Genomic DNA, 9,424 nt, shown 5'->3' on the forward strand with positions numbered 1-9,424 from the left:
GAATGTAGGAGCGGGAGGATCTGACAGTGAAGATGCTGCCCCGGCAAGGAAAAACCGGCGGCGGAACAACAGGAGGAGGAAAGGCAAAGAGGTGCTAGTTGTTGAGCAGTCCGGCAACGGTGGTGGCGCCAAGAAAGCCAAAGCTGGTGACTCCGGCAAGGAGGTTGCTGCGGAGGTGGTGGTCGCCGACAAGCAGGACGGCACCAACAAGCAGTATTGCAAGATCCACCGCACCAAGGGCCATGATCTCCAGAGCTGCAAAAAAGTCGAGCAGCTTGTTGAGCAACAGAAAGCTGAATACGAGCGGCGCGACAAGGAGAAGGCCCAGGAAGGTGCTGGGGGATCCGGCAAGAAACGTCCCGGCCGAGGAGGACGCCGCAGCAAGGCCAAGCAGCGGCAAGGAGACAGACCTCCTCGTGGCCGCGACAAGGATGAAGGTGACAACGACGATGAAGACATGGATGATGAGGAGACTGATGAGCAGGAGTTCCAGAAAGCCACAGAGGTCCTGTGCGTTGATGGTGGTGCTTCTCTGCATACCTCGCACCGTCAGCTCAAGAAATGGGTGTGGGAAGTTAATGCAGCAGAACCGCCCGTCGAGTCACGCAAGCCTCTGAAATGGTCCAGCACGCCTATCATCTTTGACATTGAGGACCACCCTGATCGCATAACTGCGGTCGGGTGCTTGCCGATGTTGGTTTCACCAACAATCCGCAACCTCAAGGTCACTAAGATGCTAGTTGACAGCAGGGTCGGCTTGAACCTGATCTCCTCCGCGGTGCTCCAGAAACTCCAGATCCCTGACAGCGAGCTCGAAGAGACCGGTACATTTCAAGGAATCAACCCGGGAAGGAGCAAGCCGAAGGGAAAGATCACGTTGCCGGTAACATTTGGCAGCGAGCTGCACTTCAGGACTGAGAGGGTCACGTTTGATGTTGCTGACTTTCCATTACCTTACAATGGAATCCTTGGCCGTCCGGCACTCGCCAAGTTCATGGCAGCCTCTCACTATGCGTACAACGTACTGAAAATGCCAGGCCCGATAAGTGTCATCTCTGTCCCTGGCGACAAGAAGGATGCTCTATGCCGACAAGATCTACCGAGAAGCAGCAGCCGCAGCAGAACACAAGATACTTGCCGCTGAAGCTCCCGGGGGGAAGAAGAAAACCAAGTCCGGCAAGAGCTCTGATGCCCACTCCGGCAAACGCACCTCTTCGGAGTGCTGCGCTACCGTTGAGGACGCACCATCGAGCTCCACCGGCAAGTGTAAGAAGGCAATGACAGCTCCACCTGAGACCAAGAAGGTGTCCGTCAAGGAGGACGGCACTGGTGGTACCTTCACCATCAGCGCCACTCTTGACCCCAAATAGGAAAGCGCACTCGTTGCTTTCCTGCGGGCGAATGTCGACGTGTTTGCGTGGCAACCGTCTGATATCCCCAGTGTTCCCAGGAAAGTAATTGAGCACCACCTTGTCGTCTGTCCTCATGCGCGGCCCGTCAAGCAGAAAGTCAGGAAACAGGCAGTGGAGCGCCAAGAATTCATCGCAGAAGAAATCAAGAAGTTGGAAGCAGCAGGCCTTGTTAGAGGAGTGCTCCATCCCACGTGGTTGGCCAATCCTGTTGCCGTGCGCAAGGCTAATGGGAAATGGAGGCTTTGTATTGACTTCACTGATGTTAATAAAGCTTGCCCCAAAGACCCATTTCCCTTGCCGCGCATTGACCAGATTGTTGACTCCACAGCCGGATGTGATTTGCTTTCATTTCTTGATCCATACTCAGGATACCATCAGATCTTCATGGCAGAAGAGGATGAAGAGAAAACCGCATTTATCACCCCGTGTGGCACGTACTGCTTCGTGCGAATGCCTTTCGGTTTGAAGAATGCTGGTTCAACATTCGCAAGGGTAGTCCACTACGCTTTTGAGCCGCAGATGCACAGAAATGTGGAAGCCTACATGGATGACATAGTGGTCAAGAGCAAGAACAGGGCGACCCTGATTCAAGATTTAGACGAGACATTTGCAAATCTGCGCAAGATCAACCTCAAGCTTAACCCCGAGAAGTGCGTGTTTGGAGTCCCTTCCGGCAAGCTTCTCGGGTTCTTCGTGTCTCAGCGGGGAATTGAAGCCAATCCCGACAAGATCAAGGCCATTGAGCAGATCGAAGCACCAAAGCGCGTCAAGAATGTACAAAGGCTTGTCGGTTGCGTGGCTGCTCTCAGCAGGTTTATCTCTAGATTTGCTGAGCGCGCCCTGCCATTTTTCAAAATTTTGAAAAAGGCAGGTCCAATAAAATGGACTCCGGAGGCGGAGGCTGCGCTGCAGGACTTGAAGAGATACCTGTCCTCCACTCCAACACTTGTCGCACCTAAGCCGCAAGAGAAGTTGCTGCTGTATATAGCGGCAACCAATCAAGTGGTTAGTGCTGCGTTAGTGGCGGAGAGGGAGGCACATGATGAGCCAGCAACCACGGCAGATGCATCTAGCGACAAGCAGGGGGCTTCGCCGACAAGCTCTGGTCCCGACAGAGATGGATCTGCGCAGGAGCATGATAAGATGCAGAAGAGAATGGTGCAGCGTCCAGTTTACTTTGTCAGTTCCCTTCTACAGGGGGCTAGATCAAGGTACTTTGGTGTGCAGAAGTTGCTTTTCGGCCTCCTCATAGCCTCGAGAAAGCTGCGCCATTACTTCCAAGCACATGAGATCACAGTCGTCACTCGCTTTCCGCTGAAAAGGATACTGCAAAATCCAGAAGCGACAGGCAGGATTGTCGAGTGGGCGCTGGAACTATCAAGCTTTGGCCTCAAGTTTGAGAGCACTTCAACTATCCAAAGCAGAGCATTGGCAGAGGTCATAGCGGAATGGACGCCAACACCAGATGAAGAAATCCCAGAGACGAGCATCCCCGTCAAAGAGGCAAGCAAAGAGTGGCTGATGTACTTTGATGGTGCCTTCTCGCTGCAAGGCGCCGGTGCGGGCGTGCTGCTTGTCGCGCCCACCGGAGAGCACCTCAAGTACATAGTCCAGATGCACTTTCCCAAGGAGCAAGCAACCAACAATACTGCAGAGTATGAAGGATTGCTTGCCGGTCTCAGAATCGCAGCAGACCTTGGGATCAAGAAGCTCATTGTCAGGGGTGACTCACAGCTTGTCGTCCGCCAAGTGAACAAGAACTACCAGAGTCCATTGATGGAAGCATATGTTGATGAAGTGAGGAAGCTAGAAGAGCTCTTTGACGGCCTACAGATGGAGCATATCCCAAGAGCTCATAATGACATTGCTGATGGCCTGTCAAAATGCGCCGCACTAAAGTTACCTGTGGAACCAGGGATCTTTGTGCTCAAGTTGACTCAACCATCCATAACACCATCAACTAGACAAAGCAAAAAGAGGAAGTTGGTTTCTGGTGACTACTTTCCGGCAGAGCTCCCCGAAGCCGCCGCCAAGAAAGTCCCCAAAATCAACACCAAGGATGCTGAGGGGCAGTCTGCTCCGGCAAGCCTTATGGTTTGTTCCGTTAAAGCAAACGCTCCCGACAAGTTTTGCTCCGGCAAGCTTGCCGGGGAACATCAAGCTCCGGCAGGGCCGCAAGTCCTTGCCGTAGAAGCGAATGTTCCCGCAGCAGCAGATGTGCCTTTAGTCTTTGTTGTCGAGCCACAAGCTCCACATGGGCACATCAGATTGTCCATTTCCTTCAGACAGGAGAACTTCCCGAGGAGCAAGAAGAAGCGGAAAAAGTAGCCCGACAGTCAAGTATGTACCAGTTTGTCGATAGCATACTGTACAGAAGAAGACTCAACGGTGTGAAATTGAAGTGTATTTGCCGGGAAGATGGACAAAAGTTGTTGGTAGAGATACATGGAGGCATATGTGGCCACCACATTGGCGCAAGAGCACTTGCCGGCAAAGCTTTCCGGAAAGGTTTCTTTTGGCCGACAGCCCTCCAGGATGCAACTGCACAAGTAACCAAGTGTGAAGCGTGCCAGTTCCACTCCAAACAGATACACCAGCCAGCTCAAGCTCTCCAGACGATCCCTTTATCCTGGCCATTTTCGGTCTGGGGGCTCGATATCCTCGGCCCTTTCCCCCGAGCTGTCGGGGGCTTTGAGTACTTGTACGTCGCAATCGACAAGTTCACAAAGTGGCCGGAAGTGCAGCCAGTGAGGAACGTGATAGCACTGTCAGCAATCAAGTTCTTCAGGTCAATTGTTTGCCGTTTCGGGATCCCTAACAGGATCATCACCGACAACGGCACGCAATTCACGAGCCGCACCTTCATGCAGTATGTCCAAGACCTTGGCGCCAAGGTCTGCTTCGCTTCTGTTGCTCATCCGAGAAGCAACGATCAAGAAGAGAGGGCAAATGCTGAAGTGCTGCGCGGGCTCAAGACCAGAACTTTCGACAGGCTGCGCAAGTGCGGAAGAAACTGGATCGAGGAGCTGCCGGTGGTTCTTTGGTCGATCAGAACAACGCCAAATCGAGCCACTGGCCAGACGCCTTTCGCTCTAGTCTATGGAGCAGAGGCAGTTCTCCCCACGGAACTCGTATACGGATCGCCTCGAGTGCTCGCTTATGATGAGCTTGAGCAAGAACAGCTACGACAAGACGACGCGCTGCTCCTTGAGGAAGACCGTCTTCAGGCTGCTGTACGAGCTGCTCGATACTAGCAAGCTTTGCGCCGCTACCATAGCCGCAAAGTTAAGGCCAGAAGCTTCGAGGAAGGCGACCTTGTTCTTTGGCGCGTTCAGTCCGCCAAGAATTCCAACAAGTTGACACCGAAGTGGGAAGGCCCTTATCGGGTGAAACGAGTCACAAGGCCCGGCGATGTCCGCCTTGAGACCGAAGATGGCATTCCGGTGAGCAACTCCTGGAACATAGAACATCTTCGTAAGTTTTTCCCGTAGGGCGCGGTTGCCGGAACCCGTTCCGGCAACCACCTTTTGTACAAGTCTTGCCGCTGTTGCATGTAATCCTTTGTACAAAGCCGGGCGCAGATCCCGTGCGTAAATAGAACCCTATGTGCTCCACACAACTTGTCCATTTCATGCATTAGTTTCTTTCTTGCATGCGTTATCTGACACTTTGTGCAGCACCTACATCCGGTAAGCAATAACGAGCCAAAGGGTTCCATATCATTATTTTCTCTTCTATCTTTTTTTCTCAACAAAGGAAAAGAAGGTTCCCTCGCACACAAGTTTGCCGAGGGGGAAGGAGAAGATTGTGGTATGGACCAGGCGTCGTTCAAGCAAAGTTTTGCCTTGTCGGGAAGCAAACGACAGAAAAGCTAAGTTGCCAAAGTTTGAGCAATCAATTTTTAAAATTTTGAGTTATCTTCCTCGAACGACCCTGCTTTGTATGGAAACCTGTGCGCGGAGGAACCAACTCGTGGCTGGTTGCGCCCTTACTTTGTTTCGAGTCCGCTCAACAACTTAAGCGTGCTGCATCTATTCGCGACAAGGTTTCTTGTCGGAAGCAGCGCCGCCAGCAGGCTGCTGACGTTCCGCACTCAGCGCTCGCGGCTCGGGTGCCTGCGCCGACAAGTTCCCTAGAAGCATAGGGTAAAAACATACAAAGGAAGGAATCTAGTAGAGGAAATAACATAGAAATTGATAACAGAAATAAAGTTATATTACAAGATAACTTGTCGCAGCTCTAACAGACTGTTTTTCATAACATGATTAGCAGCGACAAGGGAAAAGAAGAAATGGGCGGCCTAATCTACACGATCGCCGTCAACCCTCTTGATCTCGCTCACCTTGTCCACAATGGGTGCGACAAGGGCCTTGAGTGCGTCCCGATCAGTGTCTGGCGGCAAGGACTTGAGGACATTGGTGAAGCTGAGGCCTAGATTGCGGAAGGCCACCTTCATCAGCACCTTCTGGAGAACCCCGGCGCAGATTCTGCACGACTCGTCGGCCAGCTGCTTTGGGATCCTCTCCCGGAGCCGCTGGAGTGCCGTCGCCACGCCCTTGAAGAACAGGCTGAGCTTGGCGCTGGGTTGGAGATTCTCGTCGGAGGGATACCCAAAGTCCTCCATCCCCAGCTGCGCCAGCTCCTCGTCAATGACTGCGGCAATATTCACCAGACCCTCGATCCAGTGCTCCACAGTATCTCTGAATGAGTTCTGGGTAACTGCGATGCTCTCCAGCAGCGCCTTGTCAGCCTTGACCTTCTCCGACAAGGTCTTCTCCCGCTCCTTGGCGTTGTCCAGCGTCTGCGTCAGCGTGGCCAGCTTCAACTTCAGGTCTGCATTGGAATCCTTGGCGGCGCTGAGCTCCTTGCCCCTCTCAGCGAGAAGACCTTGCAGCTCACCGTGGGCGGCAGCATCCTTCTCACGCTCATGCTTGAGCGCGGCAAGCTCCTCGCCGCTCTTCCCGATGTTGGCCTCCAGCTGCGCCACCTTCTCCTCCAGCTCTTTCTTGGCGGCCTCTGCGATTGCGGCAGCGTCCTTTGCTTCCTTGAGCGCCCCGCCAAGTGCTTGCTTGCGCTCGGCGAGCTCCTCTTCGTAGCTGTCGAGGTTGGCCTTCCGCTGCACCAATTCGCCTTCCCGCGCGGACTGCTTCTCGGCGGCCAGCCTTTGTTCCTCCTCAGCTTCGGCCTTCTCGAGAAGGAAGGCCATGCGCTCCTCGGTGAGCCGCTCCCGCTCCTGTGCCAGGGACCGGAGAGCTTCTTGATTGTGGCCCCGGAGCTCCTCCGCGCGCTTCTCCATATCAACTCCCGCCTTCGCGACAAGCGCTTCCCGAGAAGCCAGCTTGGCTTGCCGTGTGCGGTAGAGTGACAGCAGCTTCCGCAGCAGCTGCTACTCCTCAGGCTCGCCACTGCTGCTGCCGGGCGCGTCGACCAACGACAGTCCAGCGGAGGTGAGCACCTCCTCATCAAAAGTTTCCCCCTCGACCGGCGCCCTGGAGCTCGACGCCCAGGGTAGCTTGATGAAGACATCGTCGCTGGCCTTCAAGTAGGCGCCGGGCCCGGGCTCCTCGGAGCCCGGCTCCGCAGCAGCGGCAGAGGGATCGGCGGTCGGCGCAGCGCCTGGCGCTCCTACGGCCTCAGGGTCGTCAGTGCGATCGCCCGACCCCTCGCCGGCTTCTGCGGCGGCAGCCTTGGCGGCCTCCTCGCCGGCGGTCTCATCAGCACCGGCCCCTTCTTCGTTGGCGGCAGCGTCGTCAGTGCTGACATGCGCGCCTTCCTCGCCGGCGCCCTCTGTCTCCATTGGCTCAGCCGCAGATGAGTCTAAAGAACGAAGAAGGGAGAAAAATCAATCAAAAATCCAAGAGAAGAAAATCAGAAGAAGAAGAACCCAAGGGGAAGTTTTTGGACAAGTGAATTACCTGTGCCAAGATCTACAGTTGCGGTCTCGGCCGTCGCAGGATCGGCGGTGCTGTCCCTTGCTGGAGAACTGCCCCTTGCCGAAGAGTTCTCCCTTGCCGGAGAGCGCTCCCTTGCCGGGGACTCCTCCCTTGGCAGCGTAGTCGAAGCCGATGGCACTTCGGGACCAGCTTCCGGGCGCTCCTGATATGGCTGCTCTGCTCCTACACAAATCAACAAGCAAGATATCAACAAAGGAAAAAGCACTCATGCGCGCCTGACAGCAGAAAGCTAACTATGAACTTACGCTGGGGGCTGCGCTGGGGGCTGCTTTGAGGAGTGGTTGCCGGGTCCGTCAAGGTGGTCTCGGACCCACCCCCTGCTGACACGGTGGGGTCGTCTTCGATGACAATCACCGCGGCCTTGGCCCTCTTCGCCGCTCTCTGGGCCAGCGTCCTGAAAAGAAAGGAGTTTAGATTGAAGCAAGTCAGATACAAGATAAAAACAGCAAGATTGAAGAACTACAAGAGCACCAAAGAAACTTACTCTTCTTCCTCCTCGTCGGAGCTGAGCGTGGAAAGATTGAAGTCCGGCTCCCCTCCGGTGCGGCGAGGCGGAGGAGTAGGATCCCTTGCCCGCTTGGCGAGGGCGGTGGCGGTGGCCCGGGAAGATCCCGCTCCAGTTGCCGCTGCTGCGTGAGGCGCTCCCGCGACAACATTGCTTGCCGCGGTAGAGCGTGTCGCACGGCTCAGCGGCTATTGACCCGGCTGCCGCCCCGCTACATCCGCGGCCCTGCGAAGACGCCTTCTTGGCGGGGCCGGGGGCTCCGCCTGCGGCAAGCTTTCTGAAGGCTCGGGCTCTTCCTCGCCGGCCTCGCTCGGCTTAGCTTCAGAGCCGGCAGGCTGTTCCTCGCCAATGAACTCCGCGCGCTCGGCGAGGTTTGCCGCCTCTGCCGCCTTTGCCTCCTCCATAGTGAACCCGAACGCGCCCGCGGCAGCTGCGGCCTCAACCTCTTCCGCCCCAGTGGCGATGCACTGCAGCTCCTCGTCGGTGGTGTCACGGGTGAGGCTCTTCTGCTCGTCAGCGCGGACCGGCACTTCTTCCAAATTGTCGAAGAATGCTTGCACGACGTCATCCGCAGGCTCTTGCCAAGTTGGAACGATTCCGTGTGAATCGCACAACGGCATCATGGCGCGGATCCGGTCAAGCGAAGAATTATTGCACAATGGAACGACGCCCCTCGCCAGCGTGAATGGGTGCTGGGGATCGCGTTTGAACAACTCCAGGAGCATTGCATCCAGCTCCAAGACGGTGAAGTTGTAGTTGAGGCCCGGCCGCAGCCTCATGATGTCCGCCGAGTTCTTGAATTCCCAGGCGGGCCTCCCCCTCTCCTGCAGGGGGCGATGCGGCAGCGGAGGAAATCTGCGCCTACAACGCCTACAGTGAGCCCGGCAAGCCTGAGGCGAAGGATCCTAGTAATGGCAATCTTCAGCCTCTCGTCTTCTGGGGCCACGTTGCTCCAGTCATTACCGCGCACTATTGGAGCTTGGCGCACGGTGGTGAAGGGCTGCGGATTCTCCTCGACGATCCAGCACCACTCCGCTCTCCACTCCTCCCACTTGCTGCGGAGCTCACCCTCCAAGTACGCCTCCTTCTTGCCGACTCTCGAGATCTAGGCGATCCCTCCGGCAAGCGGCTCTCCTCTCTCTACCCGAGGCATGAAGAAGTGGCGGAAAAGGGCAACATTGGGGTGGACTCCGACAAAGTTTTCGCACAAATGTGCGAAAACTGCCATGGTCAGAACGGCGTTGGGGGTGAAATCAAGGAGGCGGAGGCCGTAGGTGTTCATGATATCGCAGAAGAACTCCGAGAAGGGCGGGCAAAGCCCCCAATAGAAGAACAACGCGAAGAATGGGTACCCGTTTGGAGCCAGTCCCGAAGCAGCGGCCGGGAGTACCCTCGTGCGCGGATGCGCACACGTCTCCGTCGGCCAAAAGAGGTAGAAGTACTCCCTCAGCTCCTTCGCGCTGAGCTGGGGGCAGAAGATCGCCCGCTCCTTCCGCAGCGCCGCGAGCCGCTGCGCCTCGGCCGACTTCACGCCCTTTCCCTTGTCGGCTTTC

Source organism: Triticum aestivum, chromosome 2A, assembly GCF_018294505.1.
Source record: "Triticum aestivum cultivar Chinese Spring chromosome 2A, IWGSC CS RefSeq v2.1, whole genome shotgun sequence".
Classification (NCBI taxonomy): domain Eukaryota; kingdom Viridiplantae; phylum Streptophyta; class Magnoliopsida; order Poales; family Poaceae; genus Triticum; species Triticum aestivum.